The 25,451-nt window shown below is 38.0% G+C and overlaps 1 protein-coding gene across 1 annotated transcript in view; it reads right to left on the bottom strand.

The window, feature by feature from the left end:
- Positions 1–24,339, bottom strand: part of LOC140245638 (leukocyte surface antigen CD53-like) — a 78,044-nt gene extending 53,705 nt beyond the window's left edge. Inside the window, exon 1 of the mRNA XM_072325200.1 lies at positions 24,280–24,339. The gene's annotated coding sequence lies outside the window, so the exon portion shown is untranslated. The remainder of the gene's footprint in view (positions 1–24,279) is intronic.
- Positions 24,340–25,451: the final 1,112 nt, after the last annotated feature.

The raw sequence follows: 25,451 nt of genomic DNA, 5'->3' as shown, positions 1-25,451 counted from the left end.
TTATGTTTAAAAGAACATTAAATAAGCTACATCATACTGAAATCTGGGTGAAAATTGACAAAGGACTAGTGAGATGCGCTCGAATAAACTTGAAATTTGATGACGTCATTTTGAAAATTTACTTTTTTTACTTTATTAAGAAATTTGATATCTTTTAATCATTTTGTCAGTATTGCCACCCCATGAAATGACATGTACAACTCATCAGCTTTCAAAATATGTACAGAAAATGGGGGGTCACCGTCCATCCTGACGAGTAAAATCAGATTTAAAATTGGCAGTTTTTTGGCATAGTTGCACTGTATATCGCCATTGACGCGCGCGCGGAATTTCAACTTTGACAGGCCCGTATGACGTCATATTGAGTCGGATTGACTTGAAACTTGGTATAAATATTCCTTTACATTTCAGGCAGCCGATAAATGTGAAAAAACGGGAAATTTCTATTGCATATTAGCTGTGCGTGCGTATATGAGCGCGCGCGTACGCGTCCGTCCAATTTTTTCAATTTTTCAAAAAATGCTCAAAATGGTCTGAAACGTGTGCAAAAAAATTTTGAGCTCGATTGGAGTATACAAATATTTCAACGCGCGCGTACGCGCACGTTTTAAGAGAAAATATGAACTTTGAGAATATGAGTAGAATTCGCATAACTTGAAATATATGTGACGTTAATTTCATTGAAAAATTTCATTCCATTAATGAGATATGATTGAGAATGTGTTTTCATATAATGACGTCATAGTGACGTCACGGTCAACTGATTACAATGATTTTACTAAATTTGTCGTCTTTGGGACACAATACATATATGGTATAAGTATGACATTGATAGGCATTGCACTTTCTGAGCTTACCTCTGCACAACTTTTGAGGAGAAATAAAGAAGAAGAAAAACAAAGAATCCGTACAGATACAGAAGGTGATCCGAGAGGATACTCGGATCACCTAAAAAGAAAGAATCCGTAGAGATACAGAAGGTGATCCGAGAGGATACTCGGATCACCTAACTAGAGATTGTAATTTGTCATCACTGACAAATTAAGGTGATCCGATCTTTTTTTTAATCAATGATTCGAGTCCTGAGACTGCAAAGTCTCAGCTACAACATATTAAAATCTGAGAGAAATTCACCGAAGCATAAGTAAGATAGTGCTCGATAAAGAGAGTCATGTCAATTTTCACATCTAAAAAATTCGCTCCCATAGAGATAACACGTCATAGCAAAGATAGAAAAAGAAGTACATATGACCTTTGACCCCACTTTGCACAGACAAGATGGCATCTGAGCAAAAAGTGGTTATTTTATGAAATGATTCCTGTAACATAGTCTTTACGTGTGCAAAATATGGGAAAGATAGGACATGTATTCACCAAGATACAGGATGAAACATTTATGACCTTTGACCCTAATTTACATACCCAAGATGGCGTCTGATCAAGTAGTTGTAATTTTATGAAATAATTTTCGTGACATGAACTAAACATGTGCAAAATATGAAGGTGATAGGGGCTGTTTTTCTTGAGTTATTGCAAAAAAAATGCAAAAAGAAAGAAATATTGCAATACATCGAAGATAAACTTCAATTTCAACCAAGTTTTTTCACGTGATCCCGACAACGTATGAAAAAACAAAGGGCACACTTACGATAGCCCTACATCTCAGCTACACCATGATAAAATCTTAGAGAAATTAACCGAAGCATAAGTGAGCTAGTGCTCGATAAAGATAGTCATGTCAATTTTCATTTCCATAAAAATTGCACTCCCATAGAGATTACACGTAAACTGGTCAAATTTGACAAGGTTACCTTCAATCCATTTTTTCGAGGTAATGTCGTCATCAAATCAAAATTGTTTAAATACATTTATGAAAGAACATTAAATAAGCTACAACATATTGAAATTTGGGTGAAAATTGGCAAAGGATTAGTGAGATACGCTCGAGTAAACTTGAAATTTGATGACGTCATTTTGAAAATTTACTTTTTTTACTTTATTAAGAAATTTGTTATCTTTTACTCATTTTATCAGCATAGCCAGTCCATGAAATGACATGTACAACTCATCACCTTTCAGAATATGTAAAGAAAATGGGGGGTTACCGTCCATCCTGACGAGTAAAATCCGATTTAAAATTGGCGGTTTTTTGGCATAGTTGCACTGTGTATCCCCATTGACGCACGCGCGGAATTTTGAATTTGACGGGCCCGTATGACGTCATATTGAGTCGGATCGACTTGAAACTTGGTAGAAATATTCCTTGACATTTCGGACATCCGATCCGTGTGAAAAAATTGAAAATTTCTATTTCATATTAGCTGTGCGTGCGTATATGTGCGCGCGCGTACGCGTCCGTCCGATTTTTTCAATTTTTCAAAAAATGCTCCAAATGGTCTGAAACGTGTGCAAAAAAAATTTGAGCTGGATTTGAGCATACAAATATTTCAACGCGCGCGTACGCGCGCGTTTTGAAATAAAAATAAATTTTGAGGATATGATTAAAATGCGCTTGGCTTGAAATATATGTGACGTAAATTTCATTGAAATATACAATTCCATTAATGAGATATGCATGAAAATGTGTTTTCATATAATGACGTCATAGTGACGTCACGGTCGACTGATCACAATGATACATTAGATTTGTCGTCTTTGGGACATGATGCATACATGGTATAAGTTTGAACTTCATAGGCATAGCACTTTCTGAGTTAACCTCTGCACAAATTTTGGGGAGAAATAAAGAAAAAAAAGAAAGAATCCGTACAGATACAGAAGGTGATCCGAGAGGATACTCGGATCACCTAAAAAGAAAGAATCCGTACAGATACAGAAGGTGATCCGAGAGGATACTCGGATCACCTAACTAGAGATTGTAATTTGTCATCACTGACAAATTAAGGTGATCCGATTTTTTTTTTTTGTCATGGATTCGAGTCCTGATCGAAATAGGCATGACCATGCAGGTTTCACCTGTGTTCAGAGACATTGGCCGTGTGATGTTTGGATTCTCATTTAGAAAAGGGAGTCATATCTGCCATCTTTGGTACCAAATCTGTATACACTATAATGAAAATACAGCAACAAGTACATACTAGAGATTGTAATTTGTCGTCACTGACAAATTAAGGTGATCCGATCTTTTTTTTAATCAATGATTCAAGTCCTGATCGCAATAGGCTTGACCATGCAGGTTTCATCTGTGGTCAGAGACATTGGCCGTGTGATGTTTGGATTCTCATTTAGAAAAGGGAGTCATATCTGCTATCTTTGGTACCAAATCTGTATACGCTATAACGAAGATACAACAACAAGTACATATGACCTTTGACCCCACTTTGCACAACCTAGATGGCATCTGAGCAAAAAGTGGTTATTTTGTGAAATGATTCTTGTAACATGATCTTTGCGTGTGCAAAATATGGGAAAGATAAGACATGTATTCACCAAGATACAGGATGAAACATTTGTGACTTTTGACCCTAATTTACATACCCAAGATGTTGTCCGATCAAGTAGTTGTTATTTTATGAAATAATGTACGTGACATGAACTAAACATGTGCAAAATATGGGAGTGATAGGGGCTGTTTTTCTTGAGTTATTGCAAAGAAAGTTGCAGAAACATAGAAATATCTCAATACATCGAAGATAAGCTTTAATTTCAACCAAGTTTTTTAACATGATTCCGACATTGTATGAAGAAAGGAAGGCACACATTCGATAGCGCACAGTCTCAGCTACAACATATTAAAATTGAGGAGAAATTCACCGAAGGGTAAGTGAGCTAGTGCTCGATAAAGACAATCATGTCAATTTTCACATTAAAAAAAATTCCCTCCCATAGAGATACCACGTCATAACGAAGATAAAGAAAGAAGTACATATGACCTTTGACCCAACTTTGCATAGACAAGATGGCATCTGAGCAAGAAGTAGTTATTTTGTGAAATGATCCTTGTAACATGGTCTTTACGTGTGCAAAATATGGGAAAGATAGGACATGTATTCACCAAGATACAGGATGAAACATTTATGACCTTTGACCCTAATTTACATACCCAAGATGGCGTCTGATCAAGTACTTGTTATTTTATGAAATAATGTTCGTGACATGAACTAAACATGTGCAAAATATGGTGGTGATAGGGTATGTTTTTCTTGAGTTATTGCACATAAAGTTGCAAAAATAAAGAAATATTTCAATACATCGAAGATAAGTTTGATGTCAACCAAATTGTTTGACGTGATCCCGACATCGTATGAAAAAACGAAGGGCACACTTACGGTAGCCCAAAGTCTCAGCTACAACATATCAAAATCTTGGAGAAATTCACCGAAGCATAAGTGAGCTAGTGCTCAATAAAGATAGTAATGTCAATTTTCATTTCCAGAAAAACCGCACTGCCATAGAGATTACACGTAAACTGGTCAAATTTGACAAGGTTACTTTCAATCCATTTTTACGAGGTGATACCGTCATCCAATCAAAATATTGTTGTTTTATGTTTCAAAGAACATTAAATAAGCTACAATATACTGAAATCTGGGTGAAAATTGACAAAGGATTAGTCAGATACGCTCGAATAAACTTGAAATTTGATGACGTCATTTTGAAAATTTTCTTTTTTTACTTTATTAAGAAATTTGATATCTTTTAATCACTTTGACAGCATTGCCAACCCATGAAATGACATGTACAACTCATCAGCTTTCAAAATGTGTAAAGAAAATGGGGGGTCACCGTCCAACCTGACGAGTAAAATCGGATTTAGAATTGGCGGTTTTTTGGCATAGTTGCACTGTATATCGCCATTGACGCGCGCGCGGAATTTCAACTTTGACGGGCCCGTATGACGTCATGTAGAGCCGGATTGACTTGAAACTTGGTAGAAATATTCCTTGACATTTCAGGCATCCGATCAAAGTAAAAAACCGGGAAATTTCTATTGCATATGAGCTGTGCGTGCGTATATGTGCGCGCGCGTACGCGTCCGTCCGATTTTTTCAATTTTTCAAAATATGCTCCAAATGGTCTGAAACGTGTGCAAAAGAATTTTGAGCTCGATTTGAGCATACAAATATTTCAACGCGCGCGTACGCGCACTTCTTAAAAGTAAATATTTATTTTAAGAATATGAGTAGAATGCGCATAACTTGAAATATATGTGACGTAAATTTCATTGAAAAATTTCATTCCATTAATGAGATATGATTGAAAATGTGTTTTCATATAATGACGTCATAGTGACGTCACGGTCGACTGATCACAACGATACATTAGATTTGTCGTCTTTGGGACATGATGCATACATGGTATAAGTTTGAACTTGATAGGCATAGCACTTTCTGAGCTAACCTCTGCACAAATTTTGGGGAGAAATAAAGAAAAAAAAGAAAGAATCCGTACAGATACAGAAGGTGATCCGAGAGGATACTCGGATCACCTAACAAAGAATCCGTACAAATACAGAAGGTGATCCGAGAGGATACTCGGATCACCTAAAGAAGACTAAGACTCGGAATTTGTCAAGACTGACAAATTAGGTGATCCGATTTTTTTTTTTTTTTAATCAATGATTCGAGTCCTGATCGCAATAGGCATGACCATATAGGTTTCATCTGTGTTTAGAGACATTGGCCGTGTGATATTTGGATTCTCATTTACAAAAGAGAGTCAGGTCTACCATCTTTGGTACCAAATTCGGTATAAACCAGGGAGGTACCTCCCTGGTATAAACTATAACGAAGATACAGAATGAAGTACATTTGACCATTGACCCAACTTTGCACAGCCAAGATGGCATCTGAGCAAAAAGTGGTTATTTTGTGAAATGATTCCTGTAACATGGTCTTTGCGTGTGCAAAATATTGGAAAGATAGGACATGTATTCACCAAGATACAGGTTGAAACATTTATGACCTTTGACCCTAATTTACATACCCAAGATGGTGTCTGATCAAGTAGTTGTTATTTTATGAAATAATGTACGTGACATAAACTAAACATGTGCAAAATATGGGGGTGATAGGGGCTGTTTTTCTAGAGTTATTGCAAAGAAAGTTGCAGAAAGAAAGAAATATCTCAATACATCGAAGATAAGTTTGATTTCAACCAAGTTTTTTGACGTGATCTCGGCGTCGTATGAAAAGATGGAGCGAATACCGACGATAGCCCAAAGTCTCAGCTACAACATATTAAAATCTGGGAGAAATTCACCGAGGAGTAAGTGAGCTAGTGCTCGATAAAGACCGTCATGTCAATTTTCATTTCCAGAAAAATTCCCTCCCATAGAGATAACACGTAAACTGGTTAAATTTGACAAGGTTACATTATATCCATTTTCACGAGGTGAAGACATCATCCGATTAAAATTTTGATGAACAAAACTTAAAGAGTATTAAATTGGCTACAACATACTAAAATCTGGAAGAAATTCACCGAAGGGTAAGTGAGCTAGTCGTCGATCAAGACAATCATGTCAATTTTCACATCTAGAAAAATTCCCTCCCATACAGATAACACGTCATAACGAAGATACAGGAAGAAGTACATATGACCTTTGACCCCACTTTGCACAGTCAAGATGGCATCTGAGCAAAAAGTGGTTATTTTGTGAAATGATCCTTGTAACATGGTCTTTACGTGTGCAAAATGTGGTAAAGATAGGACATGTATTTACCAAGATACAGGATGAAACATTTATGACCTTTGACCCTAATTTACATACCCAAGATGGTGTCCGATCAAGAAGTTGTTATTTTATGAAATAATGTACGTGACATGAACTAAACATGTGCAAAATATGGGATTGATAACCATTGTTGTTCTTCATCTATTGCACAGAATGTAGTAGAAAGAAAGAAAAATAAAGAAAAAATTATGTTATTTTATAGAAATTTGAAGGAGAAGCATTAAAAAATCAGAAAAAGATAAAGTTAGGAAGGGAGATTAAGACTAAATAAAGAAAAAGAAGAAAAAAGAGTTTGGAAAAAAAATAAAAAAATATTGGCAAGGGTGAGGCTCGAACCAGGGACCTTAGGATTACGAGTCGGATGCGCTATGCAATGACCTATTTCATGCTCCATAGGCCCTGTGTATTAAGCAAAATGACGCTGCATCGAAGCCACGTGCCATTTTCAACCAAGTTTTTCGACGTGATGCCGGCCTCGTATGAAAAAATGGAGGGCACACTTACGATAGCCCAAAGTCTCAGCTACAACATACTAAAATCTGGGAAAAATTCATCGAAGCATAAGTGAGCTAATGCTCGAAAAAGATAGTCATGTCAATTTTCACTGCCAGAAAAACTGCTCTCCCATAGAGATAACACGTAAACTGGTCAAATTTGACAAGATTACTTTTAATCCATTTTTACGAGGTGATGCCGCCATCCAATCAAAATGTTGTTATTATATTAATGAAAGAACATTTAATAAGCTACAACATACTGAAATCTGAGTGAAAATTGGCAGAGGATAAGTGAGATACGCCCAAGTAAACTTGAAAATTGATGACGTCATTTTGAAAATTTACTTTTTTTACTTTATTAAGAAATTTGATATCTTTTAATCACTTTTTCAGTATCGCCAACCCATAAACTGACATGTACAACTCATCAGCTTTCAGAATATGTAAAGAAAATGGGGGGTCACCGTCCATCCTGACGAGTAAAATCGGATTTAAAATTGGCGGTTTTTGGGCATTGTTGTACTGTATATCGCCATTGACGCGCGCGCGGAATTTCAACTTTGACAGTCCCGTATGACGTCATATTGAGTCGGATTGACTTGAAACTTGCTAGAAATGTTCCTTGACTTTTCAGACATCCGATAAATGTAAAAAATCGGGAAATTTCTGTTGCATATGAGCTGTACGTGCGTATATGTGCGCGCGCGTACGCGTCCGTCCAATTTTTTCAATTTTTCAAAAAATGCTGCAAATGGTCTGAAACGTGTGCAAAAAAAATTTGAGCTCGATTTGAGCATACAAATATTTCAACGCGCGCGTACGCGCACGTTTTAAGAGAAAATATGAATTTTGAGAATATGAGTAGAATGCGCATAACTTGAAATATATGTGACGTAAATTTCATTGAAAAATTCTATTCCATTAGTGAGATATGATTGAGAATGTGTTTTCATATAATGACGTCACAGTGACGTCACGGTCGACTGATCACTATTATACATTAGATCTGTCGTCTTTGGGACATGATACATATATGGTATAATTTTGAAATTGATAGGAAGAGGACTTTCTGAGCTAACCTCTACACAAATTTTGTCCAGAAATAAAGAAGAAGAAGAAGAAGAAGACTAGACTTGGAATTTGTCAACACTGACAAATTAGGTGATCCGATCTTTTCGAAAATCAATGATTTGAGTTCTGATCCCAATATAGGCATGACCATACAGGTTTCATCTGTGTTTAGGAACATTGGCCGTGTGATGTTTGGATTCTCATTTAGAAAAGGGAGTCAGGTCTGCCATCTTTGGTACCAAATTCCGTATACACTATAACGAAGATACAAAATGAAGTACATATGACCTTTGACCCCACTTTGCACAGCCAAGATGGCATCTGAGCAAAAAGTGGTTATTTTGTGAAATGATCCTTGTAACATGGTCTTTACGTGTGCAAAATATGGAAAAGATAAGACATGTATTCACCAAGATACAAGATGATACATTTATGACATTTGACCCTAATTTACATACCCAAGATGACGTCTGATCAAGTAGTTGTAATTTTATGAAATAATGTACGTGACATGAACTAAACATGTGCAAAATATGGGGATGATAGGGGGTGTTTTTCTTGAGTTGTTGCAGAGAAAGTTGCAGAAAGAAAGAAATAACTCAATACATCGAAGATAAGTTTGATTTCAACCAAGTTTTTTGACGTAATCTCGGCGTCGTATGAAAAAATAGAGAAAACCTTGACGACAGCTCAAAGTCTCAGCTACAACATACTAAAATCTGGGAGAAATTCACCGAAGAGTAAGTAAGCTAGTGCTCGATAAAGACCGTCATGTCAATTTTCATTTCCAGAAAAATTCCCTCCCATAGAGATAACACGTAAACTGGTTAAATTTGACAAGGTTACATTATATCCATTTTCACGAGGTGAAGACATCATCCGATTAAAACTTTGATTGAACAAAACTTAAAGAGTATTAAATTGGCTACAACATACTAAAATCTGGAGAAATTCACCGAAGGGTAAGTGAGCTAGTCGTCGATAAAGACAATCAGGTCAATTTTCACATCTAGAAAAATTTACCTCCCATAAAGATAACACGTCATAACGAAGATACAGGAAGAAGTACATATGACCTTTGACCCCACTTTGCACAGACAAGATGACCTCTAAGCCAAAAATGGTTATTTTGTGAAATGATCCTTGTAACATGGTCTTTACGTGTGCAAAATATGGGAAAGATAGGACATGTATTCACCAAGATACAGGATAAAACATCTATGACCTTTGACCCTAATATACATACCCAAGATGGTGTCTGATCAAGTAGTTGTCATTTTGTGAAATAATGTACGTGACATGAACTAAACATGTGCAAAATATGGTGGTGATAGGGTATGTTTTTCTTGAGTTATTGCAAAGAAAGTTGCAGAAAGGAAGAAATATTTCAATACATCGAAGATAAGCTTTAATTTCAACCAAGTTTTTTGACGTGATGCCGACTCCGTATGAAAAAACGAAGGGCACATTAACGATAGCCCAAAGTCTCAGCTACAACATACTAAAATATGGGAGAAATTCACCGAAGCATAAGTGAGCTAGTGCTCGATAAAGATAGTCATGTCAGTTTTCATTTCCAGAAAAACTGCACTCCCATAGAGATAACACGTAAACTGGTCAAATTTGACAATGTTACTTTCAATCCCTTTTTACGAGGTGATGCCGTCATCCAATCAAAATGTTGTTATTATATGACTGAAAGACCATTTAATAAGCTACAACATATTGAAATTTGGATGAAAATCAACAAAAGAATAAGTGAGATATGCTTGAGTGAACTTAAAATTCGATGACGTCATTTTGAAAATTTACTTTTTTTATTTTATTAAGAAATTTGATATCTTTTCATCATTTTTCCAGCATCGCCAACCCATGAAATGACATGTACAACTCATCAGCTTTCAGAATATGTAAAAAAAATGGGGGGTCACCGTCCATCCTGACGAGTAAAATCGGATTCAAAATTGGCGGTTTTTTTGCATTGTTGCACTGTATATCACCATTGACGCGCGCGCGGAATTTTAACTTTGACGGGCCCGTGTGACGTCATATTGAGTCGGATCGACTTGAAACTTGGTAGAAATATTCCTTGACATTATAGGCATCCGATAAATGTGAAAAAAATGGGAAATTTCTATTGCATAAGAGCTGTGCGTGCGTATATGTGCGCGCGCGTACGCGTCCGTCCAATTTTTTCAATTTTTCAAAAAATGCTCCGATTGGTCTGAAACGTGTGCAAAAAAAAATTGAGCTCGATTTGAGCATACAAATATTTCAACGCGCGCGTACGCGCACGTTTTAAGAGAAAATATGAATTTTGATTATATGAGTAGAATGCGCTTGACTTGAACTATATGTGACGTAAATTTCATTGAAAAATTCCATTCCATTAATGAGATAGGAGTGAAAATGTGTTTTCATATAATGACGTCATAGTGACGTCACGGTCGACTGATCACTATGATTTTATAAAATTTGTCGTCTTTGGGACATGATACGTATATGGTATGAGTTTGAAGTTGATACTCTGAATACTTTCTGAGTACGTAGATACACAACTTTTGTCCAGAAATAAAGAAGAAGAACAAAGAATCCGTACAGATACAGAAGGTGATCCGAGAGGATACTCGGATCACCTAAAGAAGAAGAACCAACAAAGAATCCGTACAGATACAGAAGGTGATCCGAGAGGATACTCGGATCACCTAATGAAGCTAAGCTTTGATTACTTAAGCCGAGTTTTTCGACGTGCTTTTGTCGTCGTATGAAAAAACGGAGGACACATTACGATAGCGCAAAGTCTCAGCTACAACATATTAAAATCTGGGAGAAATTCATCGAAGGGTGAGTGAGCTAGTGCTCGATAAAGACAATCATGTCAATTTTCACATCTAGAAAAAATCCCTCCCATAGAGATAACACGTCATAATGACGATAAAGAAAGAAGTACATATGACCTTTGACCCCACTTTGCAAAGACAAGATGTCATCTGAGCAAAAAGTGGTTATTTTGTGATATGATCCTTGTCACATGGTCTTTACGTGTGCAAAATATGGGAAAGATAGGAGATGTATTCACCAAGATACAGGATGAAACATTTATGACCTTTGACCCTACTTTACATAACCAAGATGGCATCTGATCAAGTAGTTGTTATTTTATGAAATAATGAACGTGACATGAACTAAGCATGTACAAAATATGGTGTTGATAGGGTATGTTTTTCTTGAGTTATTGCAAAGAAAGTTGCAGAAAGAAAGAAATATTTCAATACAACGAATATAAGCTTTAATTTCAACCACGTTTATTGACGTGATCCCGACATCGTATGAAAAAACAAAATGCATATTAACGATAGCCCAAGGTCTCAGCTACAACATATTAAAATCTGGGAGAAATTCACCGAAGCATAAGTGAGCTAGTGCTCGAAAAAGACAGTCATGTCAATTTTCATTTCCAGAAAAACTGCACTCCCATAGAGATAACACGTAAACTGGTCAAATTCGACAAGGTTACTTTCAATTCATTTTTATGAGGTCATGCTGTCTTTCAATCAAAATTGTGTTATTACATAACTGATAGAGTATTAAATAAGCTACAGCATACTGAAATCTGGGTGAAAATTGACTAAGGATAAGTGAGATACGCTCGAGTAAACTTGAAATTTGATGACGTCATTTTGAAAATTTACTTGTTTTGATTTATTAAGAAATTTGGTATCTTTTCATCATTTTTCCAGCATTGCCAACCCATGAAATGACATGTACAACTCATCAGCTTTCAGAATATGTAAAGAAAATGGGGGGTCACCGTCCATCCTGACGAGTAAAATCGGATTTAAAATTGGCGGTTTTTTGGCATTGTTGTACTGTATATCGCCATTGACGCGCGCGCGGAATTTCAACTTTGACGGGCCCGTATGACGTCATTTTGAGTGGGATTGACTTGAAACTTGGTAGAAATATTCCTTGACATTTCAGACATCCGATCAAAGTGAAAAAACGGGAAATTTTCATTGCATATGAGCTGTGCGTGCGTATATGTGCGCGCGCGTACGCGTCCGTCCGATTTTTTCAATTTTTCAAAAAATGCTCCAAATGGTCTGAAACGTGTGCAGAAAAATTTTGAGCTCGATTTGAGGATACAAATATTTCAACGCGCGCGTACGCGCACGTTTTAAGAGAAAATATGAATTTTGAGAATATGAGTAGAATGCGCATAACTTGAAATATATGTGACGTAAATTTCATTGAAAAACTCTATTCCATTAGTGAGATATGATTGAGAATGTGTTTTCATATAATGACGTCACAGTGACGTCACGGTCGACTGATCACTATTATACATTAGATCTGTCGTCTTTGGGACATGATACATATATGGTATAATTTTGAAATTGATAGGAAGAGGACTTTCTGAGCTAACCTCTACACAAATTTTGTCCAGAAATAAAGAAGAAGAAGAAGAAGAAGAAGAAGAAGAACCAACAAAGAATCCGTACAGATACAGAAGGTGATCCGAGAGGATACTCGGATCACCTAATGAAGCTAAGCTTTGATTACTTAAGCCGAGTTTTTCGACGTGCTTTTGTCGTCGTATGAAAAAACGGAGGACACATTACGATAGCGCAAAGTCTCAGCTACAACATATTAAAATCTGGGAGAAATTCATCGAAGGGTGAGTGAGCTAGTGCTCGATAAAGACAATCATGTCAATTTTCACATCTAGAAAAAATCCCTCCCATAGAGATAACACGTCATAATGACGATAAAGAAAGAAGTACATATGACCTTTGACCCCACTTTGCAAAGACAAGATGTCATCTGAGCAAAAAGTGGTTATTTTGTGATATGATCCTTGTCACATGGTCTTTACGTGTGCAAAATATGGGAAAGATAGGAGATGTATTCACCAAGATACAGGATGAAACATTTATGACCTTTGACCCTACTTTACATAACCAAGATGGCATCTGATCAAGTAGTTGTTATTTTATGAAATAATGAACGTGACATGAACTAAGCATGTACAAAATATGGTGTTGATAGGGTATGTTTTTCTTGAGTTATTGCAAAGAAAGTTGCAGAAAGAAAGAAATATTTCAATACAACGAATATAAGCTTTAATTTCAACCACGTTTATTGACGTGATCCCGACATCGTATGAAAAAACAAAATGCATATTAACGATAGCCCAAGGTCTCAGCTACAACATATTAAAATCTGGGAGAAATTCACCGAAGCATAAGTGAGCTAGTGCTCGAAAAAGACAGTCATGTCAATTTTCATTTCCAGAAAAACTGCACTCCCATAGAGATAACACGTAAACTGGTCAAATTCGACAAGGTTACTTTCAATTCATTTTTATGAGGTCATGCTGTCTTTCAATCAAAATTGTGTTATTACATAACTGATAGAGTATTAAATAAGCTACAGCATACTGAAATCTGGGTGAAAATTGACTAAGGATAAGTGAGATACGCTCGAGTAAACTTGAAATTTGATGACGTCATTTTGAAAATTTACTTGTTTTGATTTATTAAGAAATTTGGTATCTTTTCATCATTTTTCCAGCATTGCCAACCCATGAAATGACATGTACAACTCATCAGCTTTCAGAATATGTAAAGAAAATGGGGGGTCACCGTCCATCCTGACGAGTAAAATCGGATTTAAAATTGGCGGTTTTTTGGCATTGTTGTACTGTATATCGCCATTGACGCGCGCGCGGAATTTCAACTTTGACGGGCCCGTATGACGTCATTTTGAGTGGGATTGACTTGAAACTTGGTAGAAATATTCCTTGACATTTCAGACATCCGATCAAAGTGAAAAAACGGGAAATTTTCATTGCATATGAGCTGTGCGTGCGTATATGTGCGCGCGCGTACGCGTCCGTCCGATTTTTTCAATTTTTCAAAAAATGCTCCAAATGGTCTGAAACGTGTGCAGAAAAATTTTGAGCTCGATTTGAGGATACAAATATTTCAACGCGCGCGTACGCGCACGTTTTAAGAGAAAATATGAATTTTGAGAATATGAGTAGAATGCGCATAACTTGAAATATATGTGACGTAAATTTCATTGAAAAACTCTATTCCATTAGTGAGATATGATTGAGAATGTGTTTTCATATAATGACGTCACAGTGACGTCACGGTCGACTGATCACTATTATACATTAGATCTGTCGTCTTTGGGACATGATACATATATGGTATAATTTTGAAATTGATAGGAAGAGGACTTTCTGAGCTAACCTCTACACAAATTTTGTCCAGAAATAAAGAAGAAGAAGAAGAAGAAGAAGAAGAACCAACCAAGAATCCGTGCAGATACAGAAGGTGATCCGAGAGGATACTCGGATCACCTAAAGAAGAACCAACAAAGAATCCGTACAGATACAGAAGGTGATCCGAGAGGATTCTCGGATCACCTAAAGAAGAAGAAGAAGAACCAACAAAGAATCCGTACAGATACAGAAGGTGATCCGAGAGGATTCTCGGATCACCTAACAAAGAATCCGTACAGATACAGAAGGTGATCCGAGAGGATACTCGGATCACCTAATGAAATATTCACAATATATTATTGAATGACTAAATCGTGGTATTTCAGCTCTTGCTCCGCCTGTGCGACATCACTGCGAAGGCCTACAAAATAGTGGGGTCTATCACCGGCGTAGACAGGATTTGATCTTAGGGGGAGCGGTTATGAGATCGTGTGGGAGCGAAGCAAGCAAGGGGAGGTATGGTAGGGGGGTTTCCCCTCTCCCACGGTGAAATCTTTTTACATTGAAAATTTTGACATTTTACTGTCCAAAAACTGCCGTTTGTAGCTATATTCTTCGCTTTGGAAACTAAGGGGGGGGGCACACCGGCGCAACTGCTGTCAATCACTGGCAGCAACATCAGGAGAATGGCATAGCGATTAAATGCGAGCGAGCGGAGCGAGCGAGCTTGAAAATTTTGACATAATACTTTTACAGTCTAAAAACTGCCGTTTGTAGATATACTTCTTCGCTTTGGGAATTAAGGGGTGCCGCACCGGGCGCCGCACCGGGCACAACTGCTGTCAATCACTGGCAGCAACATCAGGAGAATGGTGTAGCGATTAAATGCGAGCGAGCTTGAAAATTTTGGCATTTTACAGTCCAAAAACTGCCGTTTGTGGCTGTATTTATTTGCTTTGGAAATTAAGGGGGCGCACCGGGTGTAACTGCTGGCAATTACTGGCAGCAACATCAGGAGAATGGCATAACAATAATGCGAGCGAGTGAAGCAAGCGAGCTTGAAAATCTTGACATTTTACAGTCCAAAAACTGCCGTTTTTGGCTGTATTTTTTCGCTTTGGAAATTAAGGGGGGTGCACCGGGCGCAACTGCTGGCAGTTACTGGCAGCAACATCAGGGGAATGGCATAACGATTAAATGCGAGCGAGTGAAGCGAGTGAGCTTGAAAATGTTGACTTTTTACAGTCCCAAAACTGTCGTTTGTAGCTATATTCTTCGCTTTGGAAATTAAGGGGGGCGCACCGGGCACAACTGCTGGCAATTACTGGCAGCATGCAACATCAGGAGAATGGCATAACGATTGAATGCGAGCAAGCGAAGCGAGCGAGTTTGAAACTTTTGACATTTTACAGTCCCCAAAGTGCCGTTTCTTGCTGAATTTTTTCGCTTTGAAAATTAAGGGGGGCACACCGGGCCAACTGCCGGCAATTACTGGCAGCAACATCAGGAATGGCATAACGATTAAATGCGAGCGAGCGAAGCGAGTGAGCTTGAAAATTCTGACTTTTTACAGTCCCAAAACTGTCGTTTGTAGCTATATTTTTCGCTTTGGAAATTAAGGGGGGCGCACCGGGCAACATCAGGAGAATGGCATAACGATTGAATGCGAGCAAGCGAAGCGAGCGAGTTTGAAAATTTTGACATTTTACAGTCCCCAAAGTGCCGTTTGTGGCTGTATTTTTTCGCTTTGGAAATTAAGGGGGGGCACGCCGGGCCAACTGCCGGCAATTATTGGCAGCAACATCAGGAGAATGGCATAACGATTAAATGCGAGCGAGCGAAGCGAGTGAGCTTGAAATTTTTGATATTTTACAGTCCCAAAAACTGTCCTTTGTGGCTGTATTATTTCGCTTTGGAAATCAAGGGGGGCGCACCAGGTGAAAACTGCTGGCAGTTACTGGCAGCAACATCAGGAGAATGACATAATGATTAAATGCGAGTGAGCTTGAAAATTTTGACATTTTACAGTCCCCAAAACTGTCGTTTGTGGCTGTATTTTTTCGCTTTGGAAATTAAGGAGGCGCACCGGGCGAAAACTACTGGCAATTACTAGCAGCAACATCAGGAGAATGGCATGATTAAATGCGAGCGAGCGAAGCGAGCGAGCTTCAAAATTTTGACATTTTACAGTCCAAAAACTGCCGTTTGTAGCTATATTTTTCGCTTGGGAAATTAAGGGGGGCGCATCGGGCGAAAACTGCTGGCAATTACTGGCTGCAACATCAGGAGAATGGTATAATGATTAAATGGAAGCGAGCAAAGCGAGCGAGCTTCAAAATTTTGACATTTTACAGTCCCAAAACTGCCGTTTGTAGCTATATATTTCGCTTTGGAAATTAAGGGGGGCGAACCGGGCGCAACTGGCAGCAACATCAGGAGAATGGCGTAGCGGTTAAATACGAGCGAGCGGAGCGAGCGAGCTTTAAAATTTTGACATTTTACACTCCAAAAACTGCCGTTTGTGGCTATATTTTTCGCTTTTGTTTGTCCCACTTTTATGGGGGAACCATCCCCCCCCCCCCATCGACGCCTCTGCATATGAGGGTGCTTTTGTTAAGTGAAAGATCTGCTGCACACTCTTTGATAAATTAGGGAAATATACGTCAATCTCAAAGGTGTACAAAGTCTATCGAAAGGGATCCTGTATAGCGGAGCTTTTGCATGTTTAAGATTGCAATACAACTATCTGGTGCATAGTTCTGGCGATATTTGGACAATTTTCCATTAAGAAGGTTCGAGATTTGTCCTCATGTCGGGAATTGCTTGGGGGATAAATGATTTGTCTGCCTAAACACTTCCGTAGGGGCGGGCAGATGCCCCTTTGCCCCCCCCCCCCCCCCCCCCCCGAGATAGATTCGACGCCCTGATCTTCCCTGGGTATGCCCATAGATGTATCCTGACTGAGTCACCAGTCACTGTCGTTTCTCAGGAATGATTCAGGAAATGGAGGGGGTTCAATTATGGCGATATAGCTTTTTTGTTATTGTTTGTTTGTTTGTTTTCGTACATATTTTGCAGATGATCCCAAGTTACTCGCATCATAGCATGTTTACATGTAGGCCTATACTATGTGACGTTGTCAACGTATGAGCCATACCTTACATTGTACAGTATCGTCGGCCTCATGCCAAAAGGGCACTAATAGTGTACAAAGTCTATGGTGTTAAGGCCCTTTTGGCATAAGGCCGACGGTTATGTCGATGTTACTTTCTTCGCGAGCGAGCGAAGCGAGCGAGCGCTTGAGAAAATTATGTATACATTTTCCTACAAGATTGAATACTGTTCAGCTCTGTTACCTGTCTGAAGGCCGGCGTACAAGCGTCACGCAATATGCCAAAATTGATACAATCACATTTCTGCTTCCTCCATTTTTTTTTTCAAAATTCAGGGAGGGGGGATGATTGTACAGGCCATCCCCCCTCCTCCATTTCAGGGGGGATATATCCCCCCATCCCCCCCCCCCCGGGATTTACGCCCATGTCTGTTACTTTGATATTGAGCGCGCTTCTCCAATACACGACGTGAAATGCGATATAATGTGGGAAGAAGAACACGAAATATAATCGCTCGCAAGCAGAGCTAGTGACGAAAACCTTCCTGTGATCTTACATTTTGACATTTTTAGTGCTGTAAGACATTTCAAAGTCCACAATATCTTAATATAAGGAAAGTCGGCAGGAGTAAGGGCTACGAAACAGTGGGATGTGATTGCAATTAAATCAACCTTATCGTGATGGTAAAGAGTATACTTACTGCATGCTTTTACAATCTGTTATCTATTGAAAACTATAATCGCATAATTCAAATGCCAGTAGTCAAACTGTCAATGCCAGGGGGAAAAAAATGAGAATAAGGAAAATTTACGGTGATTACCATGCTACATATGCGGCTCAAACAATACTCACAGAAATAAAAAAAGTTCTAACATTGGAAATGCTTTCTGAACTTATATGAAATATATCGCAAGTGTATGATACGGTAAGCAGTCGTGGCAGTTGCCAGTTGGTAAGGGTTTATAATATGTTCGAATGAGAAGAAACTCCGTATGTAATATGACCAAGGAGAAAATGAATACTTCTTTCGTATTCCCGATGCTCGACATAAGCGGTGGCCCGGGGCTGCCAGAAATAGATGTCGGGCCACCCGGTTTTAAGAAATTATGTATGTCGGGTGTAGGTTCCCACAGTCGTAAGCATGTGACTGAGAGTTTGCCCCCTCTTAGGGCCTTCTAAAATGCGAATAAATTGCTCCCATATTTCTAGATCTTCTTTTTATAATGTTAAGTACGTCATTTTCGAAAGCGACAGGAAGCCTCGTGTTATATTATATACCATTAACATGAATTAGTAATGCGAGCCATATCCAAATATCTGTGTATTGCCGCTGTGAAAAGCAGTATGTCACTTCAAAGTCTACCAAGCCGTTCATAATGGCCGCTCACTGCTGCCTTCGTTGAATAGACGTTCCCATGGTAACGGCAATAATACCCCCGCAACAGGTGGTTTTCTCACCGCGCTTAACTGCACGTAGTTGTAGATGTTTTGGCTAGTCTCGCCATTGCAAATCATATATGCGGGAAGCGACGCGTAAAACCCTGCTCACTACAATGGCCTGATGATACGAAAAAAGCAAACAAACAAACAAAACAAAACATCAACACAAAAACAATTTACCCAGCAATTGGCTACAAATCCCATCGGCATTGTTAACACACCGGTTTCATAAAGGAAATAACGGAGTTGATTGGAAAGTGCTCAATGTGGAACTAATGAATTAAGTCGTAGTGTCAAAAGAGATAATGAGATAATTATTTTCGTATCGATGAATTAGTGTGATATCATCTCGCGACGTCGATCGAACAGACCACCAAAACGACAAACCCAACCGGCACTAGAGCACCCTTCCCCGTAAGTAGGAAGTGTCAAGTCGCTTCGAAGAAAAGCGCATATCTGTCGGGTAATATCAGTGAAAATCCCCAAAAATATTTTGTGTGACAACGTCACCACACGCAAGTAGAACTGATTCTCGTCTCCTGCAGTGGAGCTAAGCATTGTCGTGTTTACGTAGATCGTTGTCTTGGCAACGAGGTCAGGTCATGATCGCTCTTGTGTCGTGTTACCAGATGAAAGAGTTGGGGGAAAACGATCAAGTCCATCAGGGTCTACATCCCTACCTACTACATGCTGAGGACAAAACGGATCTAGAAACACGGTTCATGTGCCTGCTAAAAAACTTCTGTTGATGCCCCCATTCCCTGTCATCTTACAATGTTTCAATGTTACAATGTTAACATTTTCAAATTATCACTTAATCATTATAATTGTTTTCATGTGATACATCCTACAAAATATTTCAATACTTCTTACATTTTTATCGAACACGTCACATTCTGACGTATCTCTCTTTTACACTCAAACAAACATTTTTGATATCACGATGCTTCTTTTGCACACATGTCCTGTGCTAGACTGTTTTCGCGATTTTTATTGTACTGGTTATTTTGTTGTAGAATTTTACGGTGCAGCGGATGAGTAGCATTGTCTCTCATGCATGTTTGTAGCCGTTCACACGTCAACAGATACAGACTGTATTTCTCAGTATCTAACTTACATTTTTGTATTGTTTTCAGATTTGCTTATAATCTGTATGTCCTGCAAAAATATTGCTACTTTCTGTCTGACAGATCAAAAAGAAATAAAAAAATAAAAAGGAAGATATAACTGCATTAAAAAACACATCAACAGATAGATGACTTCAAGTACACTTTAGATAGACGCAATAACTAAAGAAAATATGACTACTTTTGAAAGAAGGTTTCCTTCAAAACTGCTTCCTACTGATCATGTGACACTGCATAGGTTACAAGAATATACCATCATTATTTGGACGTTTGTATTACCCATGTATATTGTTTTGAAATGAAAAGAAAACAGGAATGAATGAGTAAATGAAAGATGGATGCATTAATTAATTAATTAATTGATTAATGAAAACTAGCGCAGAGTATTGGTGGATGTGAGGGAGAGAGTTAATGTGTCATTTGTTCAATATGTATTCCGTCATAATATGTGTTTTCAATGAAATACACTTTACTCCCAAAACAAAAAGAATCAGCGCTCTGGGTTCTCCTTGGTCACGTTTACAAAACTACATGCATAATGTAGGCCTATCGCTCAATGTGAACGTTTAATAGTGTCTCTTCATGTTGCTTTTCTTCTTTCTCTGACGACATCACGTCCCCTATTTTCATCGATATAGCCTTAAAATCATTCAGAGTTATGAGGTTGGTTTTACAAGAATTCATTTAATCCTAAATATTATAGACATCCACAAAGACAGCTTGACTGTAGACTTGAACCAATTTCGCTCATAAATGTCCTATATACAACACGAAAATCAGTCCATAAACAAAATCACAAAACCACATACGGTTCACAAATCTACATGAATTCGTCATGTTGTTTACATCGAATGAGGCTGAAACAAGATATCATTAGTGTTTTGGCGATGTTCCATGACGATCTGCGATATCTATTTACTTTCGGACCGCAGAAAACATAATAATGTATCATTTCCTTGTACAAAGAGACATGATCATGTTAATTTACCAATTCGTGACACCAATTATGAACGGAGGCCGTTAAAGGCGGAGGAGTATTTTTGAGCAAAGTCTGTGGTTTAAAGGGTGTGTACAGTTCTGGTCAAGGTGAGGATTTAGCTTTTAACGTTTTGCGAGATATTCAGAAACCACTCTATGAGATGTCAAAGAGCATGCAATTCTAAGGGGTGTCAAAAGTTTATTTGATGAAAATCGGTTTTGAAATGGCTGAGATATCAAAAAAACAAGGTGAAACAAAGAGATCCTAATAAAAGGCGTGGCATGTCGCCTGTTATTATTATCACTTTTTGGGATATCTCAGCCATTTCAAAAACCAATTTTCATCAAATGAATGTTGAATCCATTTTAAAATTACATGCTCTTTCATATTTCATAAGAGGTTTCTCATTATCTCACTTAGGAATGTTCAAAACATGAATCCCCACCTCAACCAGTACTGTATACAGTCCTTTTAAGTGAAATTGTCGTTTTGCTCGGACAATGTCTTTCTCTTTCATTCATATCAAGCACTCACTCAAAAGTGAAACTCTTGTTTCCTCTTGTTTTTACTCTGACAATAGTAATTTGATGCCTTCTACCCTGGCAATGATAATTTGATGCGTTTAATTACTGCATCTAAACTAATTGCATTAAATTAAATTTCATTTTAAAGGAATACTCCTTTTTTTTTATTTTAGAGTGATACAAGGAAAAGTCAATTAAACGGAGCGGTGCAAGTGTCATTAAAATCCTCAAGGAACAAATTAGGGAATTCATTAGTCTACCACGTTTACGCAAAAACAGTGCTATTGATCACAAAATCCCATTATAATAACATTAGACAAGGTAATTCCGTCGTCGCAATACAACTCGCCCAATGGTTTATGCTTGAGAAGATTACAAAATCATCATTTTCCTCTTTCTTCAATACTGGAGCAAATCGTTTATTTAGATACGATGATATTATCATACGCAAGTATACAAAGACTTATTTTTAAATCAGGGAACTTGCTTGTACAAGTTCCGGGTTTTTTTTTTTCTTTGTTTGCAAGTTCTTTTCAAATTCCTTACTACCTAGTGCTATTTCAATTCACATTGATTTGATGAAGATCATAATATCTGTTTATTATGTGTATCTATAATTGCATGTATGTGCAGGTGTGCATATATTGTTATACTATTGTTTGTATATGTATTCGCTTCATGCCAATTCTCCTACTTGTACAAATCGTCAATGTTGTCTTGCAACAATTTTGTCTCAATTGGATATGGAAAATGAAATGAAATGAACTGAAATAAGCCCTGCTGTTCTTTCTTACTGTAAGAAGTCTGTGTTTAAGCATTTCAACTCTTTATATCAATTTGTTTTGAAGATTTTGTTTTCTTTTGTGTGTTTTTTTCTTTGTGAATTCACATCAAAGGAAAGTGAGTGAAAAATAAGTGTACTAGCTTTTTGGAGACATACAACTACAAGGACATGCCGTGACATCATCATTACATCATATTATTTGTATATCATGTTACCAAATTTACTGTGGCCGAAAACATGAAAACTTCGGTATGATTTAATTTCTTGCCCAATTCTATTGAGATCATTGTTCCGTTTGTTCGAAATTGCGCTTAACATTAGTATCAATCTAAACATTGGATTGGACATTAATTGCATATATATATATATATATATATATATACATATATATATATATATATATATATATATATATATCACTCTCTCTTTCTCTCTCTCTCTCGCTCTCTCTCTCTCTTCTCACTCTCTGACCCAGTTTGGCAGTGGGATCGTTAATCCCTTGAACGGGTATAACTTCACCCCATAATACTAGGCGATAATACGCTACCATGAAGCAACAACACATTAGCTCTATGATAATACCAAGCACATGTAGGGTTTCACGGATGCACAGAACTGTCAATAATTAAGCCCCCTGTGGCGCCAACTTTCCGATTTTCTCGTTTTCACCCTCAAAATACCCGATATGTAATCACTTAAGGGTAGATATTGTGGGGTGGGGCAGTGCTGTTGTTAAAGGGTCAGGGTTAGCATTTATTTCTGTTGTAGAGTTATATAAAACAACCCGTAATGGAGTCGCTGAGCAGATCGTGTCCGTCCACAGCGCATAAAGTTCCGACCGACATAAGTACATGAACACCATCAAAGTCGACTTCATAAGACAGTATTTGCATAATTTATGTTCCTTCTAGATCTAAGCACAGATATTGCATGTAAAATTGATTTGTGGAAAAGTAAATCTGTATTAAACATTACATCGAGGGCCACCAAATTTTGAAAAAGGGAGGTATTCTAGCAAGCAGAGATAGAACTTAGAATATAAAAAAAAAACACACACACACACACACTTCTAACTTTAGCCTAAATTGTCGTCACACACAAGCACACACATAACAAAACATGGATTTCCAACAACCCAAAGAGTCAATACATTTTTTGTCAGAATAGGTCAAAATATTATATTTAGTACGATTTGTACAGTGGGGTGGAGAGGGGACATCCCCTCTCACATCCTTCCCGATGTATTGTACTAGAACTTAAAGAATATTCATCGATATTCAATAAAATGAAGAATGAATACTTCGTGTTGTCAAAAATCAAGACTTTAAAACGTGTGAAAAGTTTAAAAAAAATTACAAAATATTCCAAGCACTGGTTACCATTCCACGTAGCATGGAAGATGACGAAATGTTTTTTCATCCCAAGATCACTTTGGTCTCACTAACTTCATGAAATTTGACCTGAGTAAACACTTCCTTTCCCCATAAGCTCTCAAAAAGTTTCCACTTGTATTTTGTTGAATTGTTGATTCGTTCTGTTTTAACTGAGAACCAGGTATTAACACCAGCTGTGAGAAAGTGATCACAGATCAACTGGCATGTCATGTAATGGACTTGAATGCCACGGAGCTACAAACTGTATCTCCGTGGACTTCCCGTGTTGGTGCTGATCTATTATGTTCATTATGATACGGCCTACATTCTCTTGGTGTTCTCTCACTCCAAAGTCTTTGTCCTGGGCGAAATAACGCGCAGAGGTATTTCCAGAGATCATTTCAAAGGTTTGGATGAAGGTAAACATAAAGATTTGTCTTACCTATGCGTAGACAATGAGGTATCTATACTCCCGACCTCGAGTCAGTGGTCGCCAGTCCGTGGTCGCCAGTCCGTCGATCGTTACCACTGAAGGGGATGTTCGTGACCAAGTTTAACGCGGAATGGAGAACGACTATGCAGTTGCTGTCATCACGCACGCACCAGTGCGTCCCACAGCCGTCGGCTCCAACTCAGGTCGCCACGGAGAGGCTTCGCGGACACTACTGCTGTCAGTATACGTTAGACATGGTAGAGTGGTGAGATACCAACCCACTTCATTCACTCAATGCTGTGCTTTATTTTGCCTACCGTGAGGGTATATACCTGGGATAGGATCCCACCTGGAAAACCCGCACCTCGTCACGCAGTGTGGTCTTGAGTATTGTCGAATCAGGGCAAAGAGGGAAGTGGTGGTTAGGGGTTAGGAAGTTATAAGCCCAATCCGCTTGCAGTGTAGGCCTATACTAACTGAATCTATGCAATTGCAAGGTATATGCACGTATTTCGTGAATAGATTAAAAAGACGCACACCTTCAAAGTGATTCTATTCCGAGATCTTGCTCAACCCCCCCCCCCCCCCACTCTCCTTCTCTCTCTCTCTATCTCTCTCTCTCTCTCTCTTTCTGCACTTACACAATAACGAGTATAATAACAAAATACACCGTGAAGCACTAAACTTTGGCTGTAAAGTAGTACATTCTTGTCGGGAACATCTGTGTGCAAGCATGTTTTCCCATAATTTCATTTTATTCCAAATGATCGTTATTGCACACAAAATCGTCACGTATCTTATTCTTTTATTCGTGGGAAGAAAGTACTTCTATGTTTCATCGTAGACTTTTCTTTTGCTTCTTTATGCTTTAGTTATGTTTTGTTCAACTCTTTATAACAATGTAATTGTATTTTGTTTGGACTTGAGAAGTAGAATAAATGCAAACAACTATAACAAGAACATAAGCCTATTCTCCAGTCACACTGCCAGTTGTATTGATCTAGCATTGATGATTAACAATTTGTAAGTTACTTGGGTGGGGTTGCAGATGCTGAAGTAGTAACGAAAAGATTTAACCCTAGAAAAGTTTTGATAAAATAGAATGTGAACGTGCCCAGGCGATAGAATACCTCGATTTGCATATAAATGTGAATGGCCAGTTGACCATATTGATAGTCAGC

The sequence above is a fragment of the Diadema setosum genome, chromosome 22 (genome assembly GCF_964275005.1).
Source record: "Diadema setosum chromosome 22, eeDiaSeto1, whole genome shotgun sequence".
Taxonomy (NCBI): Eukaryota; Metazoa; Echinodermata; class Echinoidea; order Diadematoida; family Diadematidae; genus Diadema; species Diadema setosum.
The sequence above is the reverse complement of the archived record's forward strand: the minus strand, read 5'-3'. Positions and strand labels throughout refer to the sequence as shown.